Here is a 24,232-nt window from a genome sequence, read left to right on the forward strand (position 1 = left end):
TTGGGGACGCGAGCATGCCCAGAAGTGGGGTACGCGAGGCTGAAGGGGCGGGGAAAGCGGTACACACATACACACCCACCCACTCATTCACTCGCATCCAGGCCCTCGTGCTGGGCCGGGGAATGAGGAGGGGTTCCAAACTCGGCGGGTCACCCCCGCGGGGGCGGCGCGAGGGAAGGCCCAGCACTCAGGTCCGCAGAGGGGTGGGGGCCGCCGCGCACTGCCCCGAGCCGCGGCGGGTGGGGGGTGGGGACCGCGCGGGGAATAACTGCCGTTCACGCGGCGGAACGTTGGCGGCGTGGGGCGCCGGCAGGGTCACCCGAGCGGCGCTCCTGCGCTTGCGCTCCTGTGGGCGGTGCGAGCGGGTGGGCGTGTGTGAGGCGGGGCCGGAGGGGGGAGGGCCGGGCCGGTCGTCGCTCCTCCCCGCCTCTGCCCCTCAGCGCCGTGTGGGCCGGGCAGCCATTTTGGGAAGAGCTTTGTTATGGTTGTGGGCTCTCCACCTCTGCGGGATCAGGAAGCTGGGGACGCGCCCTCAGACGCCGCGTCTGGCCCCTAGCTGCAGCCCCGCTGCTGCCGGGTGAGTGGGGGTTCCAGACGACGGAGCGGTCGGGGATCCTGAGTCGTTCCGCCGCGGGGCTCCGCCCGGTGCCCAACGGGCCGGCTGCTGGAACTAGTTGAAGGAGGCTCTCACACAGGTGGTTGGTGCAGGTCGGCCCGGGGCGGGGAGAGCGGCCGAGGGCCCGCGGTGCTGCGGTTCGCTCCGGCCGCCCCCCGCGCGCGGAGCTCTGCAGCCGAGGTCGCGGCGGCTTTGCCCGTGAGCTCCTACTTCAACTTTGGTCTCCGGGTCGGAACGCTCACCTGCGGCTCTCTGGCTCCTCTCCAGGCGTTCCGGCTTGTTGGTGTTTTTGAGGGGCTTGCTTTTACGGGTTCCTTTTTCCTTCCTTCCCAAATTAGAGCCAGGGGCTTTTGTTTTCCAACGAAGGAAAACCTAAGGAGTAAGAAAATTGTTTAAGTCCGCTGTGGGGCATCTGAGGGGAAAAGGAGCTTTGACCACCAGCGTTTTAGGTCCTTCTTGGGGGTAAGGTGTTTTCTTTGATTTTGATTAAGTCGGTTTCCAGTACCTACGGATTACTTCCCTCCCCCCGAAAAACCAGTCGATCTTGAAGAGTTTTAACTAGATTTTTTTTTTTTTTTCTGTTTTAAATCTACCTCTCTCCACCCCCCGTGAAATTCAAAAGAAAGGCTGAATCTAAAATGGCTGTAGCTTGGGGAAGTGCCCTAAGCTTCGGTAACTTAAATACGTTACCATGTCTTAAATTGTTGGCTGTTTGTCCTACGAGGACAGCAACTGAATCTTTGGATGTTTTGATCTTGCAATTGCTGTCTTGTCTTGAAGGGACCTTGCTAGGTGAAAACAAAGGTGAGGCTAAAGAAGTTTGCTTACTCGAAAAGTTTACGTAAGAGTGGGTGCGGTTGTGTGTGTGTGTGTGTGTGTGTGTGGTTGCTTATAGTTTTGAAATTGTGCTACGATGGTAATTTTATCAGCCAACTTTGTGCTCTGAGGTTGGTTTGTCATATTTGTCGAAATACTTGCTCTTAACTTTGATACTTCTTGCTTACCAGGAAAAAAAAAAACCAGCTAATGGTGGTTCATGTTTTAGTTTAGTAACAGAAGTCACACGTTTCTATGTGAATCCCATCAAAAAGTAAAGTGATTGGTAGTCTTCTAAAGACTTAGATTTCTAATTTGGCGGACTTTTTGCCTTTTCTGTGTAATACTTGAAAGGGAATCACGGTACTCTTAAGTTTGGGATATTTGTTGCAAATGGTGAGACAAGTGAAAACGAACTTTAGATGTGGAGCTCCTGATTGTTGTGCTCTTTCAAACAAAAGGCTGTCTTTTTTGTTTGCCACCCCCCTTTTTTAAACTATTAGATCCAGAAATTTAACTTAAAACACAAAGGCATAGAATGGAAACCAAGAACAGATAACTTCAGGGTTTGGAAAGGTGCTTCAGTTTCAGGTTGCAATCTTTGTAAAAGGTAAAAATAATAAAATGCTAATTGTGAATGAGAACTTGGTAATTAATAGTAAAATAAGCTGTCATCTTCCCTAGGGAGTCAGTTTCACTTTACCTTAATACATTCTTTCAACACAAAAGTTTATCGGTTCCCCTGGAATTTTTTTTTCTTAAATAATTTTCGTGATTTTATGAGAGAAATATTTGAAGTACTTTATAGAAATAACAAGTCCGTTGCATTCTGTTTTGCCAGTTTGCCTACTGAACAACTAAAACTTGGGTACTCAAAATGGTTTGTACATGTTGATATAAATATTTTTTCAGTTGATTCTGGATAGTTTCAGAGTTCTTGAAATGGGAGGTTGATGTTAGGAAGCCTTTTTATTTTGTATAAATGCAATTCACCAGTTTTCTTATCAGTGGCTGTTTAAAAGCTTGGCTGAGGAAGGGCACATGCAACCATTTTAATAAGTTTGTAATGATAAGAAATCTGAAACACATTTCTGCTTAATTCATTAATCCATTTTTAAATTCTCAGTTAAAGATATAATACACAATTATGAATCATTCTTCAGGAGATTGCATATCTTTGTTTTATGGTTAAATTGTATGTACTTACTAACCGTGATAACTAATGTGCAAGGACCTAAGCAATCTGTTTCTAAGTCATTGTGCTTAACCATTATGGGTGCTGTCTTTAATGATTAAAATAAGACTGTTGGAAAAGGTGGGAGATACAACAGTTCTATTTATTTATTTATTTATTTATTTATTTATTTATTTATTTATTTATTTACTTATTTGCTTATTTGCTTATTTACTTATTTACTTATTTATTTATTTATTTTGGTACAACAGTTTTAAAGGATCCCAACTAAAAAAGTACTTCATGGAAAAGGTAAATTTTATGGTGGGCTATTTATGGTTTTTCAAATAGATGGGAGGAAAAATCTAGGTGGCACATAGATATCATGTTACCTCACATACGACTGTAGTTGTCTTTGTCTGGAGTTTAATGTTTGGTATGCTGAGACCTAGCTGTCCAAGTCATTTCTAAATCAGACTCTGATTTTTATTTCCCATTGAAGTCTCCCCAAAACAAAACTGGCTACATTCAAACTTGAAAAGTAGTTCCTCAAGAATAACTGAACTTTCATCCATTGGTAATCTTAACTAAGGAGGTAAAATATTGCTGTTACGTAAATTGAATCTTTATAGGTGATTTCAGATAAATGGTAAATATTTCAAAAAGTCCATTATTTTCTTTTATTAAAGCAAACAATTAGCCCCTCTTCCCCATTTCAAGAAATGCTACAGGCTCTACTGTGGAGCCAGTTTTGGGTGCTAAGGATGAGAAATACCTAAATGACCATAAAACATTTTGCCACCGAAGAATTTAGTAGATTAACATAAGTGGAAAATGTTACAGAATGACAACATAGAAAGCTATCTTTCTTAAAGGGGTTGGCTTTTAACGTACTCGTTATGTTTACCTTCTTTTTCTGTGATAAAACTGCTTTGCCTTATGTTAATCAGACGTCAGGCCAGAGAATCACCAGCATGAACAAAATTTTAGTACACTTTTCTGAGCAATAGGTCTATTTGTGTGGAATACATTTTGTTTTCAGAAAAATCAAATTCATTTAAGTTTGGCTGTACTTCAGATTTCAGACTCTTGTTTCTTCTGATTGTAAGTTTAAATTTCATTATATAAAAAATTCTTTTCTGAATTATTGCTCTTTGAAGTATGTTGAAAAGTTGTTTGGGGGGCTCTTTGGCTAGTTAATTAAAAGGCAGAGCCATTCCAATGTTCCTGCTATATGTTTATGAATTATTAGCTCTACTTTTTAATTAGTCTTATGAGGTCCGATGGGAAGGATAGTTTATTGTGGGCTTCATAAAGCTGGAGGCTGTAGTAGAGGCCAATGTATATAATCTCATTCCTCAAAATTCTTTTTAAAAATAGATACTAACCCTTCAACAGGTGAGTGTACAGAGGCTCCAAGAAGTTAAGTAATTTACCTAACATGAGAGGTCAGAATTCAGGCACCTTTCTCTGATTCTAAAGCTCAGTTTGGACCACATCATGTAGAGAGATATTATTTTAATTAAGGACTACATATAGCCTGGATTTGAATCTCTGCCTTGCCACTTAGAACTTTGTGAGTGGGAGAGAGTTTAAAGTGAAATTTCTGTGCCTGTTTCTTCCTCTGTTAAATGGGGAATAATAGTAATTTAGAGGGTTATTGGGGCAAATAATATTTGTAGAGCTCTTAAAGCAATGCACTTCATAATTGTTAATAAACTGTATAAAATTGTCTTTAATGAATGTCCTTTTACCAACCAAATGAAATTTATTGACATCTGAGCAGATTACTGCATGTGGAGTTTATTTTTTTTCTTTCTGTCTTAGGTATTTTTCTGTTGTTTTTTCTAGTTTATTTGAATCAGAATCCAGTTCCCACATACCATTACTGACATTATTTCAAACCTCTTAATTTGTATGTTTCTTCTGGGTTTTTTTTCCTTGTTTTTTGTTGAAGAAACCAGGTTATTTATCCTGCGTAGTTGCCACATTTGAGATTTTCCTGAATTCCTATAAGCTGGTAGTTGGGTATTGACTCTTACATTGAGATTTGTTGGGGGAAGGAGAGAAGACAACTTCATAGGTGATTATGTGCATTTGGAGTTTTTTTCTGGTTCAGTAGGTCTTATATGTATCACTTTCTTAAAATTTCTCAATTGAGCAGCATAGAGGAATTAGAGGAGTTATTTATCTTCCTTTGATATGCATATAAAATGGAGGGTTTGGTTTGCCAACCCACTATTTACTTTAACAGGCAGTTTTTTTCCGGTCCTTTTTTTCTTCATAGTATGTATTTTTGTATATAAAATTGAGCTGAGTGTGCTGGGTTTGCAATTGTCTTGTTTTCTAGTTTTGGTTACTAGTGAGTAGTTTTCTCAGCCTATTTGGTTTGAAATTTTTTCTTCTCAAAACTGTTCTTCCCCAGGGTACCTAGGTTGCACAGTCAGTTAGGCAATCAGACTCTTGGTTTCGGTTTAGGTCATGATCCTCTGGGGTTGTGAGCTCAAGCCTTGAGTTGGGCTTTGTACTCTGCAAGGAGTCTACTTAAAACTCTCTCCACCTCTGCACTTTCCTTCACGAATTAATCTAAAAAAAAAAAAAGAAAAATCCAACAACAGCCACTTTTCCCCCTATTGCTTTTGCCCCCTTCTGAACCCCCTTAAGCATTTTATTCCTGATACCTCTTGAACATGGACTGTATGTAGGCCAGGCACTTCTCCCCTTACACTCCCAGGGAAAACATCCAGGTATGTGCTTTTTTTTTTTTAAGATTTCATTTATTTATTCATGAGAGACAGAGAGAGGCAGAGTTGTAGGCAAAGGAAGAAGCAGGCTCCCTGTGAGGAGCCTGGTGTAGAACTTGATCCCAGGACCCTGGGATCAGACCCTGAGTCAAAGGCAGATGATCAACCACTGAACCACTCAGGCATCCCATTCCCGGAGTATTCTTAACACTACTTATAGTCACCCTTTAATCATCAACTTTCCAACAGTCTCCACACTACTAAGATTTGAACCAAAAAAGAGATGGAATGACTTGCCCAGTTACACAGCTAGAACCAGCTAGATCCAGTCTGCCCTTCTAGCTTAAATGTTTGGATTGAAAGCAAAGTTTATTCTTGAGAAGAAATTTTTAGAAATGCTTGTAAAGTAAAATGAATTTGAAGTAAAAATATATGTTTGGTGATATAGTATTTACTATTACACCTCTCAATTAAAGAAAGGATGTAGGGACGCCTGGGTGGCTCAGCGGTTGAGCGTCTGCCTTGGGCTCAGAGCGTGATCCCGGGGTTCCGGGATCAAGTCCCACATTGGGCTCCCTGCATGGAACCTGCTTTTCCCTCTGCCTATGTTTCTGCCTCTCTCTCTCTCTCTCTCTCTCTCTCTCTCTCTCTCTGTCTCTCATGAATAAATAAATAAAATCCTAAAAAAAAAAAAAAAGTATAGTTTTTAGATGTGACAGTCTATTCTCTAATAGGGAATTTGAGTCCTTCAGGGTCAGCATAGCTGCAGATATTTGATAAAAGTTATCACTACTTAGTGGCTTGTTTGTAGTGTAGTTGATATAGTCACTTTGGAGAAAATACTGTAAAAACATTTTTGCTGGTTCTTAAACCTTAGAATTTCAGATACTTGCATAAATCTAATGCACGTAGTTATTTGAATTTTACAGCCAGAATTTAATGTGTCAGATTGCATTAGATAATGTATTTCTGTACCATACCATTCTTACTTGGAACTTTTGTAGTTGCATTAAATTCCATTTCTATCAGTGGGATAGTGAGTGTTTAGTTATGGTTACAGGAAATGTTCGTAAATGTTGAATGACACAATATTGGAAAGATTATCTGGAAAGTAAATTTTACTCTTGAAAATTTTTGCATTTTGTGAAATTACTTTCAGGAAATTTTTTTGGAACAATGAAGTAGAAGGCACAATGATTAAAGTTTATTACTGATGCAAAGACTGGCAAGATTCCTGTTTTGGACATTCTAATTGGGTTTTTAAGTGACTTTCGTTATTTCTTTTGACTGTTTACTATTTTAACCCCCTTCATATATTGCCTTTTTGTGAATCTTAGTGGGAGAGGAAGCTGGAAAGGCTGTGTGTATGTAACTTGATGTGTACACACATATACATGCCTTACACATACACTTTCTGTCCTTAACACCTGACAGTTGTGACCCAAGTTGTGCAAGTCACAGACACTTGAGTGGGGACTGGAATCTGAAATGAGAGATGCAGAGAAGCAAGGGCAGTTTAGAATCCATTTTATTGGCTGGTGGCAGTGCTAGCAGGGCAATTTCCTAAGCAACTCTTCCTGTGGTGTGACCTTGGTTGGTGATTTTTGACTGTGCGTGTTTGCAAAGTCAAGGAGGCTCATTCATTCTCTGAACTTTCAATATATTTCTGATAAATTCCTTTTCTGTTTAGTCTACCTAAGTATAGTTTTTTTTTTTTTTTAACCAAAGACCTTGATTAATAAAATTGGCTAATATAATTTGCTCCTTGTAGAAGATTTTGTTTGTGATTCCCTCTATTTAGGGTAGTCTCCTCATTTATGAAGTGAAAAACTTATATGTCTTTTTTAAAGACAATCTTAGACAAGAATTTTCCTTTTTATCCACTCCCAATTTTTTAAAGCAGTAGTGCTCAACCTTTTAAAATTTAGCTGGAGTAAGGCTTGTGCACCATTAGTTTATTAAAGCTCCCTGTGTGATTTTCTGTCTTTTAAAGATTCTTTTATTATTATAAAAGCAGTATTTTGCTGGATAGAATACTAGGAAATGTACATATGCAGGACACCTGGGTGACTCAGTAATTGAGCACCTGCCTTTGGTTTAGTACGATCCGGGGTCAATCCCACATCAGGCTCCCTGCAGGGAGCCAGCTTCTTCCTCTGCCTCTGGCTCTGCCTCTCTCTGTGTGTCTCATGAATATATAAATAAAATCTTAAAAAAAAAAAAAAAACGGAGATATACATATGCAAAAATAAAAACATTCTCCTCATCCAGAAATCGCTACTGTAACTTTCGGTGCACTTTTCCATATCTTTCTTTAAACACATATATGTAAGTTTTTATTTTTATTTTACTAAAACGAGATTAATTTGCAACTTGCTTTTTTTGTTGGTGATACCCTTTCTTCAATGTGAATAAATGTTCATTTTTTTCTAACATCCAGGTGCTATTTAAATTCCCCCAGGGGGCACTTAGGTGGCTCAGTGGGTTAAGCATCTTGGTTTCAGCTCAGGTTGTGTCTCATGGATCATGGGATCGCTTGGAGCTCAGCAGGGAGTCTGCATGAACATTCTCTTCCTCTGCCCCTCGTCCCCTGCCTTCAAATAAATAAATAGATCTTTATTTTTTTTAAGATTTTATTTATTTATTCATAGAGACACAGAGAGAGAGAGAGGCAAAGACACAGGCAGAGGGAGAAGCAGGCTCCATGCAGAGAGCCTGACGTGGGACTCGATCCAAGGTCTCCAGGATCACGCCCTGGGCTGCAAGGCGGCGCTAAACCACTGCCCCACCAGGGCTGCCCAAATAAATAGATCTTTAAAAACATAGATAAGTAAGTTTCTCCAGCTGATCTAAAATAGAATCATAGGCTAGCTCTTCAGTACTAGTGTCTGATCCAAGATCTTGTTACATGTAACACTTTTGTTTCCTTATCTCTTTAATCTAGCATGGTCCTTATTTTTTTAGTAACACTGAGTTTGAGAGGACTCTGTCATGAGAATGATTTTGTACAGTTGCATTCTGTGCTGTCATTTATTTTGTTCCTTTAATTCTTGTGTTTTTCTCTAAAGTGTACATCTAAAAACTTGATAGGTTTACATCAAAACATTTTTAGCCAGGATACATCATAGCTATATCATTCCGCATCATATTTATAAACACATAATACCTTTTTGACCTACTTTCATAATGCTAAGATTGATCCTTGGATTAAGGTAATAGTAGTCTCTGATCCATATATTAAACAATGAATCTTCTCTCCTTGCAACAAGAAATTAATTTGCATGGTGTTACTTTGCACTAAAAGTTCCCAATCCCTTACCAATCATTGTCCTAATTTTTTTTTTTTTAAGATTTTATTTATTTAATCATGAGAGACACACACAGAGAGAGAGGCAGAGACACAGGCAGAGGGAGAAGCAGGCTCCATGCAGGGAGCCCGACTTGGGACTCGATCCTGGGTCTCCAGGATCACGCCCTGGGCTGAAGGCAGCGCTAAACCGCTGAGCCACTCGGGCTGCCCCTGTCCTAATTTTTTTAAGACAGCTTTATTGATATATAATTTACATAATATAAAATTTCTACGTTTTAAATGTACAATTCAGTATTCTTTTTGTATGTTCAGAGTTGTACAACCACTGCCACTGTCTAATTTTAGAACATTTTCATTGCCCCAAAAAGAAACCCCATAACCATTAGCAGTCGCCTTCCTGGCCCTAAGGCAACCATTAGTCTTTCTGTCTTTATGGATTTGCCTGTTCTGGACTTTTCATATAAATAGAATGATACGGTATGTCATCTTTTATGTCCGACTTTCCTCACTTAGCATAATGTGTTTAAGGTTCATCTATATTGTACTGTGTATCAGTATTTCTTTTCTTTCTTTCTTTTTTTTTTTTAATGTATCCTCTACCTTATTTTTTATCCAGTCATCAGTTGATGGGCATTTGAATTGTTGCTTCTCTGTGGCTATTTATTATGAATAATGGTGCTGTGAACTTTGAGGTACAAGCTTTTGGGTGAACATATGTTTACATCTTGGATCTTTTTAGGAGTGTAATTGCTAGGTTCTATGGTAACTCTGTTGAACTTGAATCTGTGTTCAGGGAGCCTGCACAATCATACAGTCACTCCAGCAGCCTATGGTGGTTTCAGTTTCTCTACATCCTCAGCAACACCTGTTATTATGTCTTTTATTATAACCATGCTAGTGGGTGTGAAATAGTATCTCATTGTGGATTTTTTAAATTTTTATTTATTTATGATAGTCACACACACAGAGAGAGAGAGAGGCAAGAGACACAGGCAGAGGGAGAAGCAGGCTCCATGCACCGGGAACCGGACGTGGGATTCCATCCCGAGTCTCCAGGATCATGCCCTGGGCCAAAGGCAGGCGCTAAACCACTGCGCCACCCAGGGATCCCTCATTGTGGATTTGATATGCATTTCGGTCATGGCTATTGATGTTAAGCTTCTTTTCCTATGCTTAATAGTTATTTGAATATCTTTGGAGAAATGTTTATTCAAATCCTTTGTCTACTTTTTTTAAATTGTATTTTTTTTTTAAGATTTTATTTTTATTTATTTATGAGAGACACAGGCAGAGGGAGAAGCAGGCTCCATGCTGGGAGTGGGACTTGATCCCAGGTCTGCAGGATCACACCCTGGGCTGAAGGCGGCGCTAAACTGCTGAGGCCCCAGGGCTGCCCCTGAATTGTATTTTTTAAAGATTTTATTTATTTGAGAGAAAGAGTGTATGCACAAGTGAGGGGGAGGGGCAGAAGAAGAAAGAATCTCAAGCAGAGCTCAGTATAGGGCTCAATCTCACAATCCTGAGTTTAAGACCTGAGCCACAAACAAGAGTCAGATGCTTAACTGAGCACCCAGCCGCCCCATCCACTTTTTATTTTATTTATTTATTTATTTATTTATTTATTTATTTATTTATTTATTTATTTATTTTAAATTTTTATTTATTTATGATAGTCACAGAGAGAGAGAGAGGCAGAGACACAGGCAGAGGGAGAAGCAGGCTCCATGCACCAGGAGCCCGATGTGGGATTCGATCCCGGGACTCCAGGATTGCGCCCTGGGCCGAAGGCAGGCGCCAAACCGCTGCGCCACCCAGGGATCCCCCCCATCCACTTTTTAAATTGGATTGTCTTTTTATTGTTGAGTTGTAAGAATTTTTTATTTTAGTGATGCTTTATCGACATGAGATTATATTTGTTTCATGTATAACATGATTAGATATCTATAAATGTTGTGAAATGATCACAGTAAGTCTAATATCTACACTATGCTTCAGTACAAATTTTTATTAGAACTTTTAAGATCCTCTCAGCAACTTTCAAGTATGCAATACAGTATAATTATAGTCCCCATGTTGTATGTAATATCTCCATGACTGAAATTTATTTTAGGGCTGGAAGTTTCTACTTTTTGACCCCTTGATTTTTTTTTTTTTTTGTAGGTTCCACATATAAGAGAGTATCTGTATTTTGGTATTTGTCTTTTTCTGTCTGACTTCTTTTACTTAGCATAATGCCTTTGAGGTCCATTTATGTTGTCACAAATGGAAAGACTTATTTTTATTTCTTTTATTTTTTAAAGATTTTATTTATTCATGAGAGACAGAGAGAGAGAGAGAGAGAGGCAGAGACACAGACCAAGGGAGAAGCAGGCTCCATGTAGGGAGCCTGACGTGAGACTCTATCCCGGGTCCCCAGGATCAGGCCCTGGGCCAAAGGTAGCGCTAAACCGCTGAGCCACCCGGGCTGCCCATAGATTTCTTTTTTTTAATGGCTAAATAATATTCTGTGTGTGGTGAGGGTGACACTTTTTCTTTTTTTCTTTTTTTTTTTTTTAAGATTTATTTATTTATTTTAGAGAGAGGGAGAGTAAGCAGTGAGGAGGGGGAGAGGGAAAAATAAACTTAAGCTGAGTGTGGAGCTGATGCAGGGCTCCATCTCACAACCCTGAGCTGAAACTAAGAGTCGGTCACTTAACCACATGTGCCACTTAGGCTTCCGTCTTTCTCTGTTCATCCGTGGGCAGACAGATGGGTTGTTTTCATATCTTATCTACTATAAATAATGCTGCAGTGTACATGGGGTGCATTTGTTTTCAAGTTAGCACTTCTCTTTCCTTTGGATATATACCTGAAAGTGGAATTACTGGATTATATGTAGTTCTATTTTTAATTTTTTGAGGAACCCCCATACTGTTTTCCATAACAAACCAATTTACATCCTCACCAACACTTGTTATTTCTTTTCTTTTTGATAATAGTCACTCACAGGTATGAGGTGAAATCTCATTGTGATTTTTTTTTTAATTTTTTATTTATTTATGATAGTCACACACACACACAGAGAGAGAGAGAGGCAGAGATACAGGCAGAGGGAGAAGCAGGCTCCATGCACTGGGAGCCTGACGTGGGATGGGATTCGATCCCGGGTCTCCAGGATCGCGCCCTGGGCCAAAGGCAGGCGCCAAACCGCTGCGCCACCCAGGGATCCCTCATTGTGATTTAATTTATGTTAAATACAAGTCCCTTATCAGATACATGGTGTGCAGATCTTTTCTCTAAGTCTTTGGGTTGTCTTTTCAGTTTCTTGAGGGGGTCTATATTTGAAGCACACTTTTTAAAAAAAAGATTGATTTAAAAGATTTTATTTATTTATTCATAAGAGACACAGGCAGAGGGAGAAGCAGGCTCCATGCAGGGAGCCTGATGTGGGACATGATCTCGGGTCTCCAGGATCACGCCCTGGGCTGAAGGCAGTGCTAAACTGCGGAGCCACCCGGGCTGCCAAGGCTGCCAAGTTTTATTTATTTAAGTAATCTCTACACCCAACATAGGGCTTGAACTCATGACCCTGAGATCAAGAATTGCACACCCTTCTGAGTGATCCACCCCGGCGCCCCAAAGCACAAACATTTTTAATTTTGATGACATCTAATTGATCATTGCCTAACCAACGTAGATTGCAAAGATTTACTCCGATGTTTACTTTTAGCTCTTGTATACAGGCCTTTGATCCACTTAAAAAATTTTTAAGCTTTATTTATTTATTTTAGAGAAAACACAAGCAAACTGGGGTAGGGGCAGAGGGTGAGAGAGAATCCTGAAGCAGACATCGTGCTGAGTGCACGAGCCTGATACAGAACTCAGTCCCAGAACTCTGAGATCATGATCTGAGCTGAAACCAAGAGCCGGCTGCTTAACTGACTGTGCCACCTAGGTGCCCCTAAAGTTAATTTTTTTTTAAGATTTTATTTATTTATTCATGAGAGACAGAGGCAGAGACACAAGCAGGTTCCATGCAGGGAGCCCAACGTGGGACTTGATCCCGGGTTCTCAGTATCACGCCCCGGTACTAAACCGACTGAGCCCTCCCTAAAGTTAATTTTTATATGTGGTTTAAGATATAGGTCTATATTCTTTCTTTCTTTCTTTATTTTGCTGGTGGGCATCTGGTTATCATAGCACCATTTTTTGAAAAGAAAGACCATTTTTCCCCTCATTGATATTTCTTGGCCTCTGTCGAAAATCAGTTGGCCATAGTTATTAAGTTTATTTCTGGACTCTTGGTTCTGCTCCATTGATCTCTATGTCTATCCTTATGTGTGTATGCGGAATTGAAGCCCTTTATGTAGTCCTCTCTGATTGCATAGCCTTCCTTGTGTCTTTCATCCTGAATTTGGTGTTGATAGTTCTCTTATATTACTAGGTAATTTTGCTTTGTAGTATTATATCCCAAAACAATATGTAATATTAAAATTTTATATAGTAGCAGATAGTTCTTAATTTTTACATTTTTACTTTTTGGTGTTTAAAAAAAAAGGCACCAAATGTAGATAATTTAGTTTTTGTCTAATCCTTTAGTGAACATTTTATATTTTTTGTGTTTTGTTAATGTGTGATTAAAATTGGTGGGTCGGGTCACCCTCTCGAGTGGGTGGAGTGACTCAATTGGTTGGGTGTCTGACTCTTGATTTTGGCTCAAGTTGTGATCTTGGGGTTGTGGGATCAAGCCCCACTCATCAGGCTCCACACTCAGCATGGAATCTGCTTGCATTTCTTCCCACCCCACCCCCACAAAATAAATAAATAAATCTTTTTTAAAAAATCTGGGTCATAGAAGTTTCACATCTTCAACTTCATATTTTCCAAACTGTTTTCCAAAGTTGTTATATGGATTTACACTTCTACCAGCAATATATAAGAATTCTTTGTTCACTTTACATCTTTATCAACATTTAATTGTTTCAGAATTTGTTTTTGCCAGTTTGATAGGTGTGAAATAGTATGTCATAAGTTGACTCAGGTTGGTTTCTTTGTTTGTTTGTTTTAAAGATTATTTATTTATTTATTCATAGAGACAGAGAGAGAGAGGCAGAGACACAGGCAGAGGGAGAAGCAGGCACCATACAGAGAGCCTGACGTGGGACTCCATCCCGGGTCTCCAGGATCACGCTCTGGGCTGCAGGCGGCGCTAAACTGCTGCGCCACCAGGGCTGTCCATGACTCAGGTTTTAAAAGTATGAATTTGTGATTAATTGAATGTAGTGTTTTATATCACGCTTTGTGATAATTTCAGAGCACTTGCATATCACCTGCCTATCTCTTACGAGCAGGGTAATGTGTTAAATGTCCAGTTAGGGTTATTGACAAATAATTTTGTTGTCATTGAGTTTATACTAGAAATAGATTTTTTTGTTGTTTATTGGACCCTAACCCTCTAATAGCATACTTTACGTGTCAATATTAATAACCATGGAATTAAGCATTTTCTAACAGAAATGCCATAAGGAAAAAATATCTTAAAGGTGTCCTATATTCCTTTTCTTTTCATTTGAAAGACATGCTCAAATTTCATGTCCTTTAGAAATTCTTAGGAATTTGTCTCCTCTAAAACTAAAATATATGGATTTGGACTCTTTCCTGGGCTGTGAAGTATCAACATGAGGATTAAAGATGAACTAAGCAAAAAAAAAAAAAAAAAAAAAGATGAACTAAGCAATGCACCAGTAACCCTGACATTTTCCCTATTGAGGACTTAAGGAGGAAAAATTCATATGCAGACAGTTAGGAAGCGAGTATCGACTATAGACAACAGTAGGATTACTAAGTCCTTTAGAGAGAGTGAAAGTGGTAGACATTTAGACCTAACTTTTCTTTTCAGATCCTGTGATAGATTTGTTTGTTTAAGCAATCTGCACCCAATGTGGGGCTCAAACTCATGACCCTGAGATCAAGAGCCACATGCTCCACCAACTGAGCCAGCCAGGTACCCCTCAAATCCTGAGATTTAGAAAGCCAGTGAATATCTGAAGATACACAGAGGTATAGGCTTGAGCTCTGCAGTGTAAGGAATGTTCAAGGAGAGGTCTTAACAGTAAGATAAAGGAGAATAATTGGTGAAATTGTTGACATCTCTTAAATCAGTTATTTAATGGGCACATTAAATAACACAGTTAGGGGATCCCTGGGTGGCGCAGCGGTTTGGCGCCTGCCTTTGGCCCAGGGCGCGATCCTGGAGACCCGGGATCAAATCCCACGTCGGGCTCCCAGTGCATGGAGCCTGCTTCTCCCTCTGCCTGTGTCTCTGCCTCTCTCTCTCTCTCTCTGTGTGACTATCATAAATAAATAAATAAAATAAAATAAAATGTGCTGTTTAAAAAAATAATAATAAAAAATAAAATTACTTAAAAAAAATAACACAGTTATGTCTGTACTAAGAAATTATCCCATTTGTTGTTAATCCCTACCCAGGTGTGCCCTGTTTGTAGGGGAGATAATTAAATAAATAGGTAAATGTAATATACTGTGATAGATGCTTGAGTATGGGTATGTGTGTGATAAAATGCTTATTGAAATGAAAATTTACTTAGTCACTCCGAGATGAAAAGTGAAGACTTAAAAATGAGTGAGATAGTGAAGAAATTACAGAGACACCAAAAAAATGCTCCATCAAAGCTTTTAAGTAGCTGTTATATTTACAGGGCAAAAGAAAAGTAATCACAGGGTAGGGAGAAGACCAGGATATCTTAATGCAGTGGTTGCCACTCCTGCTACTCGCTGACAAAGTTTTCACCAGCTCTTTGTAAATAGTATTAGTGTAAGGGTGCCACCTTTTTAAAAAAATTTTTTAAAGATGAGTTGACCTGGGCACCTGGTGGCTAAGTCAGTTAAGCCTCTGTCTTGGATTCAGGTTGTGATGTTGAGGTCCTGGGATTGAGCCCCACATCAGGCTCCCTGCTCAGCTGGGAATCTGCTTTTCCCTCTTCCTCTGCACCCCGCCCCCATGCGCACACTCTCCCTTGCTCTCTCACTCTGAAGTAAATGGATAAAATCTTTTTTAAAAATCCTTTTTTCCCAGATTTGTCTGTCTTTTACAGCAGTAATGCCTTTTCTTTTATGAAGTGACATTGTTAGGATTACTTTTATGTTTTATTTACGTAATACAATTAGCAACCAATATCAGCATTTTTTTTCAATATCAGCATTTAAAACATACTTTGAAAATTTATAGCTTGCCGCAATCCAAGACTGAAAACTGCTCATCTAATGATGTGATAGAAACCACAAGAGGGCATTTTAAGATGAGATTGGGAGGGCACCAGGGTGGTTAAATTGGTTAAGCATCTGACTCTTGGTTTCAGCTCAGGTCATAATCTCAGGGTCATGAGATCAACCCTGCATCAGGCTCCACACCCAGCATGGAGTCTGCTTTAGATTCTCTCTCTCTCTCTCCCCCTCTATAGTAGCACCCTCAAAAAGAATGGTCTGCATTTAAGAGTCTACAATTCCTTTGCTTTAGAATGCACCCAAATCGGGCCTTCATCACTACCCTATCCAGCATATCTCCACTTAGATGTCTGATAAGCACCTAAAAGTTAACCTGTTCAAATAATTTATCATTTGTAGAATCTACAAATTGTATTTAATCCCTAAGAGTTATTATCTTATAATATACACAAAAATATTAACAACTTAATATGGTCATGAATGATAGACCTAAATGTGAAACCTAAAAGTATAAAACTTCTGTAATTAACCATAGGAAAAAAAACAAGACTAAATCTTTATGTTGTTGGTTTAGCAAGGTTTTTTTAGATAAGACATAAGCACAATCTATAAAAGGAAACAGTGGTAAATTTAACTTCATAAAAGTTAAAATCTTTTATTCTTCAAAAGATATTAACAGGGACACCAGGGTGGCTCAGCGATTGGGCATCTGCCTTCAGCTCAGGGTGTGATCCCGCTTCCCTGGAATGAGTCCCACATCGAGCTCCCTGCATGGGGCCTGCTTCTCCCTCTGCCTCTGTCTCTGCCTTTCTCTCTCTGTCTGTCTCATGAATAAATAAATAAAATCATTTTTTTTTTAAAAAAAGATACTGTTAACAAAATGAAAATGAGGGCTACAGATGTGAGGAAATACTTGCCAAACATGTATCTAATAAAAGACTTTTATCTTGAAAAAAAAATCTCTATTTAACAAAATGGCTGGATATAATTTATACCAGTAGTAAACAATACTGCCATTTAAAAGAAAAACATAATAATCATAAAAAATATAAAGTAGGAATTAATCTTTTTAAAAAGATATGTAAGATCTTTATGGAGGAAATTTATAAATTTTATTTGAAAATATTAAATAAGAAATTGACTATACTCGTGATGTGGAAGATTTATCATAAAAATATCAGTTCTTTCGTATTGATCTAGACTGATTCATTACTTTTTTTTTTAAGATTTTATTTATTTATTCATGAGAGACAGAGAGAGACAGGCAGAGGGAGAAGCAGGCTCCATGCAGGGAACCCGACATAGGACTCGATCCCGGGACTCTGGGATCACACCCTGGGCCGAAGGCAGGCACCAAACTGCCGAGCCACCTAGATTGATTCATTACTATTGATTCATTACTATTCTAAGCAGTGTCCTAACAGCCTCTCACTCCATGCTTCATGCTTGTTTTAAAATTTACATGAGGGGATCCCTGGGTGGCTCAGCAGTTTGGCGCCTGCCTTTGGCCCAGGGCGCGATCCTGGAGTCCCGGGATTGAGTCCCGCGTTGGGCTCCCGGTATGGAGCCTGCTTCTCCCTCTGCCTGTGTCTCTGCCTCTTTCTCTTTCTCTATCATTAAAAAAAAAAAAAAAAAAAAAAAAAAAAAATCTTTAAAATTTACGTTAAAGAATAGCCAAGACCTTCAATAAGGTGTATGTATGGCCTGCTATGTATCAAGGTCTTATAAAGCCATAATAGTTAAGACATGTGGTAGTAGTGTAGGAATAAATAGACCAGTATAACAGAAGCCTGGAAATAGACCCATACATGTATAGAAATAATTTATAATAGAGGTGGCTTTAGAGGTGCCTGGTGGCTCGTCAGTTAAATGTCTGCCTTCAGCTCGGGTCATGATCCCAGAGTCCTGGTATTGAGCCCCACATCAGGCTCTCTGCTGGGTGAGGAACCTTCCTCTCTTGCTCCCTCTGCTTGTTCTCTCTCTGTCAAATAAATAACTAAAATCTTAATGAAAAGAAAAAAAGCGCTGGCTTTATAAATCAATGGGAAAAAAAATGGTTCTGGGACAGATGGTTATTCATGGTGAAAAATGAAATTGGACCAAAATTGGACCAAGATCTCATACCAGATACGAATCCTTTCTAACTAATTGAAGCCTTTTTTTTTTTTTTAATTTTTATTTATTTATGATAGTCACAGAGAGAGAGAGAGAGAGAGAGAGAGAGGCAGAGACACAGGCAGAGGGAGAAGCAGGCTCCATGCACCGGGAGCCCGATGTGGGATTCGATCCCGAGTCTTCAGGATCGCGCCCCGGGGCCAAAGGCAGGCGCCAAACCGCTGCGCCACCCAGGGATCCCTTTTTTTTTTTTTTTTTTAAGATTTTATTTTTTTAGGGACGCCTGGGTGGCTCAATGGTTGGGCGGCTGCCTTCAGTTCAGGTCATGATCCTGGGATCTGGGATCAAGTTCCGCATCAGGCTCCTGCGAAGAGCCTGCTTCTCCCTCTTCCTGTGTCTCTGCCTCTCTCTCTGTGTCTCTCATGAATAAATAAATCTTTAAAAAATATTTATTAATTAGAGAGCCAGAAAGAGAACAGGTGAAGGAGCAGAAAGGGACAAAACAGCCTCCTTACGCGCAGAGCCCGATGCAGGGCTTGATTCCAGGACCCAGAGAACATGACCTGAGTTGGAATCAAGAGTCTGAAGCTTAGCCAGCTAAGCCACCCAGGCATCCCTACTGATGTCTTAATGTGAAGGTAAAACTACAAAAGTAAGAAGACAACAAAGACAAATGACTACATTTAAATTTAGAACAAGTGTTCTTCAACCCATGAAGTTGGCAAAGATATTTGCAGCATTTACGATCAGAAGATTAGGATCTGTTGTAATTCTCTTACTTCAGATAAGTAAGAGAAAGAACAGCCGAGTGAAGAATGCTTAAAAGATAAGAATTGGTATACAGTATAGTGATTCAGCAGTACCATACATCATCACCCTGTGCTCATCACAAGTGCATTCCTTAATCACTATCAGCTTTTTAATCCATCCCTCCATCACCTTCCCCTCTGGTAACCATCAGTTTAAGATTTTATTTATTCATGAGAGACAGAGAGAAGCAGAGGGAGAAGCAGGCTCCCTTTGGGGTGTCCAATGCGGGACTCGATCCTAGGACCCCAGGATCACAACCTGAGCCAAAGGCAGACACTCAACCACTGAGCCACCCAGGTAACCCCACACACACTTTTTAAGATTTATTTATTTGAGAGAGCATGCTTGAGTATGAGCAGAGGGAGGGAGAAAGAATCTTAAGCAGACTCTCAGCTGAGTGCAGAGTCTCATGTGGGGCTCCATATCACAACCCTGAGATCACCACCTGAGCTGAAACCAAGAGTCAGATGCTCAACCAGCTGAACCACCCAGGCACCTGAGAGTCTTTATTTGTGTCTCTCTCATTTTCTTTCCTTTACTTGTTTTGTTCTTTAAATTCATGTATGAGTGAAATCATAATGGCATTTGTCTTTTTCTGACTGACTTATTTTAATGAGCACTATACCCTCTATCTCTATCCCAAGTTGTTGCAGATGGAAATATTTCATTCTTGAGGCATCTGGGTAGCTCAGTCAAGTGGCTGACTCTTGATTTTGGCTTAGGTCATGATCTCAGCATCATGAAATTAATCTCCACACTGGGCATGGGCTTGCTTAAGATTCTCTAGCCCTGTCCCCACTCCAGCCCCCCCCTCCCCCGCTCATGCATACTGTTTCCAGGGGAAAAAGTTTTTTTTTTTTAAGATTTTATTTATTTATTTGAGAGAGCATGAGCAGAAGGAGTGGCAGAGATAGAGGGACAAGCAGACTCCCCACTGAACATATGGAGCCAAACAGGTTTGATCCTGCTGCGCCACCCAGGGATCCCGGTAGTTTTATTTTTAACTTTGAGGAACTTCCATACTATTTTCCACAGTGGTTGCACCAACTTTGCATTCCTACCAGCAGTACCTGAGGGTTCCTTTTGATCCATATCCTCGCCAGCTTGTTGCTTATGTTTTGATTTGCATTTCCCCAATGATGAATGATGTTGAGCATCTTTTCAGGTGTCTGTTGGCCGTTTGTATGTCTTCTTTGGAGAATTGTCTGTTCGTGTCTTCCCCTTTTTAAATGGGATTTTTTGTTCTTAGTTGAACTTTATAAGTTCTTCATATATTTTGTATGGATATGATTTTTTTTTTTAAGAAGGAAAAGGGAGGGATCCCTGGGTGGCGCAGCGGTTTAGTGCCTGCCTTTGGCCCAGGGCGCGATCCTGGAGACCCGGGATTGAATCCCACGTCGGGCTCCAGGTGCATGGAGCCTGCTTCTCCCTCTGCCTATGTCTCTGCCTCTCTCTCTCTCTGTGTGACTATCACAAATTTAAAAAAAAATTTTTAAAAAGAAGGAAAAGGGATAGAGGGAGAGAATCTCTTTTTTTGAGAGAGAGAGGGAGAGTGTGTGCACATGCAGTGGTGGAGGGAAGGGGCACAGAAAGAGGGAGAAGGAGAATCCCAAGCAGGCTTTATGCTCAACATGAGCCCAGTACAGGACTCAATCCCATGACCCTGAGATCAACCACCCAAGCTGAAACCAAGAATCAGTTGCTCAACTGACTGAGCCACCTAGGCACCCCCAAATGTGATTTCTAAGAATGCTGTATGTGATTTTTTATGTCAGTGCCACTCACTCCTTTGAATTTTGTTATTTTCCAAGAATCATTTCACAGTCTGTCATCAAAAGTTATTTTTAGTGATCTCTTAGCTAAGAACTAGGTTAGATCCTTTTCAGGTCTGTGGAATATAGGCATACCTTGTTTTACTGCACTATACAGATAACTGCATGTTTTTCAAATTAAAGATTTCTGTTGAGCAAGTCTTTTGGTGCTATTTTTCCAACAGCATTTTGTCACTTCGTGTCTGTCACATTTTGGTAATTTTCTCAGTATTTCAAACTTTTTCATTATTACTATATATATATATATATATATATGATTTAATTAATTAATTAATTAATTAGAGAGAGGGAGAGAGAGAGTGGCAGAGACACAGGCAGAGGGAGAAGCAGGCTGTATGCAGGGAGCCCAACATGGGACTCGATCCTGAGATCACACCCTGGGCTGAAGGCGGTACTAAACTTCTGAGCCACCCAGGCTGCCCTATATTTCTGATAGTGATCTGTGATCAGTTATCTTTGGTGTTACTATTGTAATTGTTTTGGATACCACTAAAACAGCAGACTTAATAATAAATGTGTTTGTTCTGACTCCTGCCCTGTTTCTCTCCCTCTCCTTAGGCCTCCCTGTTTCCTGAAACATAACAATGTTGAAATTAGGCAGTAAACCCCACAATAGTCTCTGAGCATTCAAGTGGAAGGAAGAGTCCCAGGTGTCTCACTTTACATCAAAAGCTAGGAATGTGGGGATCCCTGGGCAGCGGTTTGGCGCCTGCCTCCGGCCCAGGGCGTGATCCTGGGGACCTGGGATCCAGTCCCATGTCAGGCTCCCTGCATGGAGCCTGCTTCTCCCTCTGCCTGTGTCTCTGCTTCTCTCCCTCTTGGTCTCTCATGAATAAATAAATAAAATCTTTAAAAAATAATAAAAATAAAATAAAAAGCTAGGAATGATTAAGCATAGTGAGGAAGGCATGTTGAAAGCGAGATAGACCAAGAGGTAGGCCCCTTGAGTCAGTTAGCCAAGTTGTGACTGGAAAGGAAAAGTTCTTGAAGGAAATTTAAAAGTGCTACTCCAGTGAACACATGAATGTCAAGAAAGCAGAGTGGTCTTACTGCTGACGTGAAGAAAGTTGGAGTGGTCTGAAAAGATCAAACCAGCCATAATAACGCTCGCTTATGCCAAAACCTAATCCAGAGCAAGACCCTAACCCTCTTCAATTCTGTGAAGGCTGAAAGAGGTGAGGAAGCTGCAGAAGAAAGGTTTAAACCTAGCAAAGGTGGATTTATGGGGTTTGAGGAAAGAAGCCATCTCCATAACAGAAAAGTATGAGTTGAAGCAGTAAGTGCTGAAGCAATAAGAAGCTGCAGCAACATCCAAGTAAGGACCCTCCATCAGCAAAAAGATTATGACTAGTTGGAAAAATCAGATGATGGTTAGCAATTTTTAGCAATAAAATATTTTAATTAAGCTATATGTACATTTTTTAGGCATAATACTGCACACTTATTAATAAACTACAGTATAGTGTAAACAGCTTAGTACACCATGAAACCAAAAAGTTCATTTAACTAGCTCTGTGGCACTATTTGCCTTATTGCCATGGTCTGGAACTGAATCTATAATACCTCCAAAGTACACTGGAACACAGATTGTAAATTACCTGATCTGTTTAATAATTTGTTACCTAGTCATTAAATTTGTCAGTTTCTAAGAGCTAGACCCAAAAGACTTTTCTAAAGAAGATAGTAAATTACTGTATCTATTACTCTTGCACTTATAGAAATTTTATGAAGCTAAAATCAAACACAAGATTGGTTAAAATTGGGCAGCCCAGGTGGCTCAGGGGTTTAGCACTGCCTTCGGCCCACGGTATGATCCTGGAGACCCGGGATCGAGTCCTGCGTCGGGCTCCCTGCATGGAGCCTGCTTCTCCCTCTGCCTGTGTCTCTGCCTCTCTCTCTCTCTCTCTCTCTCTCTCTCTCTCTCTCTCTCTCGTTGTCTGTCATGAATGAATGAATGAATGAATGAATAAATAAAATCTTTAAAAAGGTTGGTTAAAATTTAGTCACTATTTTTTTAAGACACTGTATTTTTTAATTTTCCCATAGGTTTCTTTTTTTTCCAAAAAAAATTTCTTTTATTTATTTATTCATGAGATAGAGCGGCAGGAAGAGACACAGGCAGAGGGAGAAGCAGGCTCTTTGCTTGGAGCCGGATGTGGGATTCCATCCCAGACCCCAGGATCACTTCCTGAGGCAAAGGCAGACAGACGCTCAACAGCTGAGCCACCCAGGCATCCCTTCCCATAGGTTATTAAAATTAGAGAGGTGCCTTGGTGGCTCAGTCAGTTTAAGTGTCTGTTGATTTCAGCTTGGGTCATCATCTCAGGATGGTGAGCTCAAGCCCTGCATGGGGCTCCTTGCTCAGTGCACAGTCTGCTTGGGATTTTCCCTCTCCTTCTGCACCCCACTCCTACCCCATGCTTTGCTCTCTCTCTCTTGCTCTCTCTCAAATAAATAAAACTTTAAAAATTCTATTAGAGACAAACCTCAGTGGTGTAATAGCGGTAACTGCAATTATTGCATCTAGTGCAGGTACAGATGGAAATTTCATTTCATGGTTGAAGATATGTTTATAATTCTGCTTTAGACTGAATTAAAATGGGATGTTAGCATCTGAGAGGGAGAAATTATTGGAGTTAAATGAAATGATTTTTGTTGTTTATAAGTTTAAGGCATTATATTCTAGATTGCTTTTCAGGACCATTTATCCTACCTAATAGGTAGATGTAGGTGTTCTGTTTTTAAGAGTGTGATTTATTTTTCTAGGAACTTTTTGAACAGTAAAATTCATGAAGTTACTTTATATTAAGCAAATAAGTATATGATAGGAATGAGTAAATGTGCATTGAAATACTTGATATTTGACAATGAACAAAAGACTTGTACTTAAAAATGAATATAGATTTATAGTATCCAAAATCTTTCAGCAAAAGTTAATTGAAATGTTTCATGTCCTGAATACCTGTTCAGGAAAATGTAATATAAACCCCCAACATATGTTTAATATATTTCTTTTTTAAAAAGCATGTTTTCAAACTTTACGATATGTCCCTTTTATTCAGATATGTAACATTGATCTCTTGGAAGTAAATTTGGATCTTTTCACCCTCAACACTTAGAACCATGTGAAACATGAAACTGGGACACCTTGGTGCAGCTTAGACACAATTTTAGACACAGTTCAACAAGTCCTTACTGAGCTTTATAATAGATTATGAAGCATTCTTTACCAGGAGCATGGATGAATCTGTTAACTACATGAAATAATGCTCTATACCTTATCCCCATCCTCTGTGCTCATATTTGCTTTCAGAAGCAAGGCATTCTTTGATAGTAGTAAAGGGCTCAAGAAATGAGATCATTAAACAGAAATTCCTGTCATGACACTTGGCAATCGAAATCCCAACAGTGGATGCCTGGATGGCTCAGGCAGTTAAGTGTCTGTCTTTGGCTCAGGTCATGATCCTAGGGTCCTGGGATCAGGCTCTGTGTTAGGCTCCTTGCTTGTTGGGGAGCCTGCTTCTTCCTCTTCCACACTTTTGCACTCTCTCCTCTTCCTCTTTCTCTCTCAAATAAATAAAATCTTTTTTT

The 24,232-nt window shown here is 39.8% G+C and overlaps 1 protein-coding gene across 3 annotated transcripts in view; it reads left to right on the forward strand.

Moving 5' to 3' along the window:
• GPBP1L1 (GC-rich promoter binding protein 1 like 1) overlaps positions 1-24,232 on the forward strand; it is a 61,555-nt gene that overhangs the window by 227 nt on the left and 37,096 nt on the right. Inside the window, exon 1 of one of the 3 annotated variants that reach the window (XM_038558210.1) lies at positions 403-577. The exons of the other annotated variants lie outside the window; for them this stretch is intronic. The gene's annotated coding sequence lies outside the window, so the exon portion shown is untranslated. Of the gene's footprint in view, positions 1-402; positions 578-24,232 lie in introns of those variants that run through there. 3 annotated transcript variants of the gene reach the window in all.

This window comes from Canis lupus, chromosome 15, assembly GCF_011100685.1.
Source record: "Canis lupus familiaris isolate Mischka breed German Shepherd chromosome 15, alternate assembly UU_Cfam_GSD_1.0, whole genome shotgun sequence".
Taxonomy (NCBI): domain Eukaryota; kingdom Metazoa; phylum Chordata; class Mammalia; order Carnivora; family Canidae; genus Canis; species Canis lupus.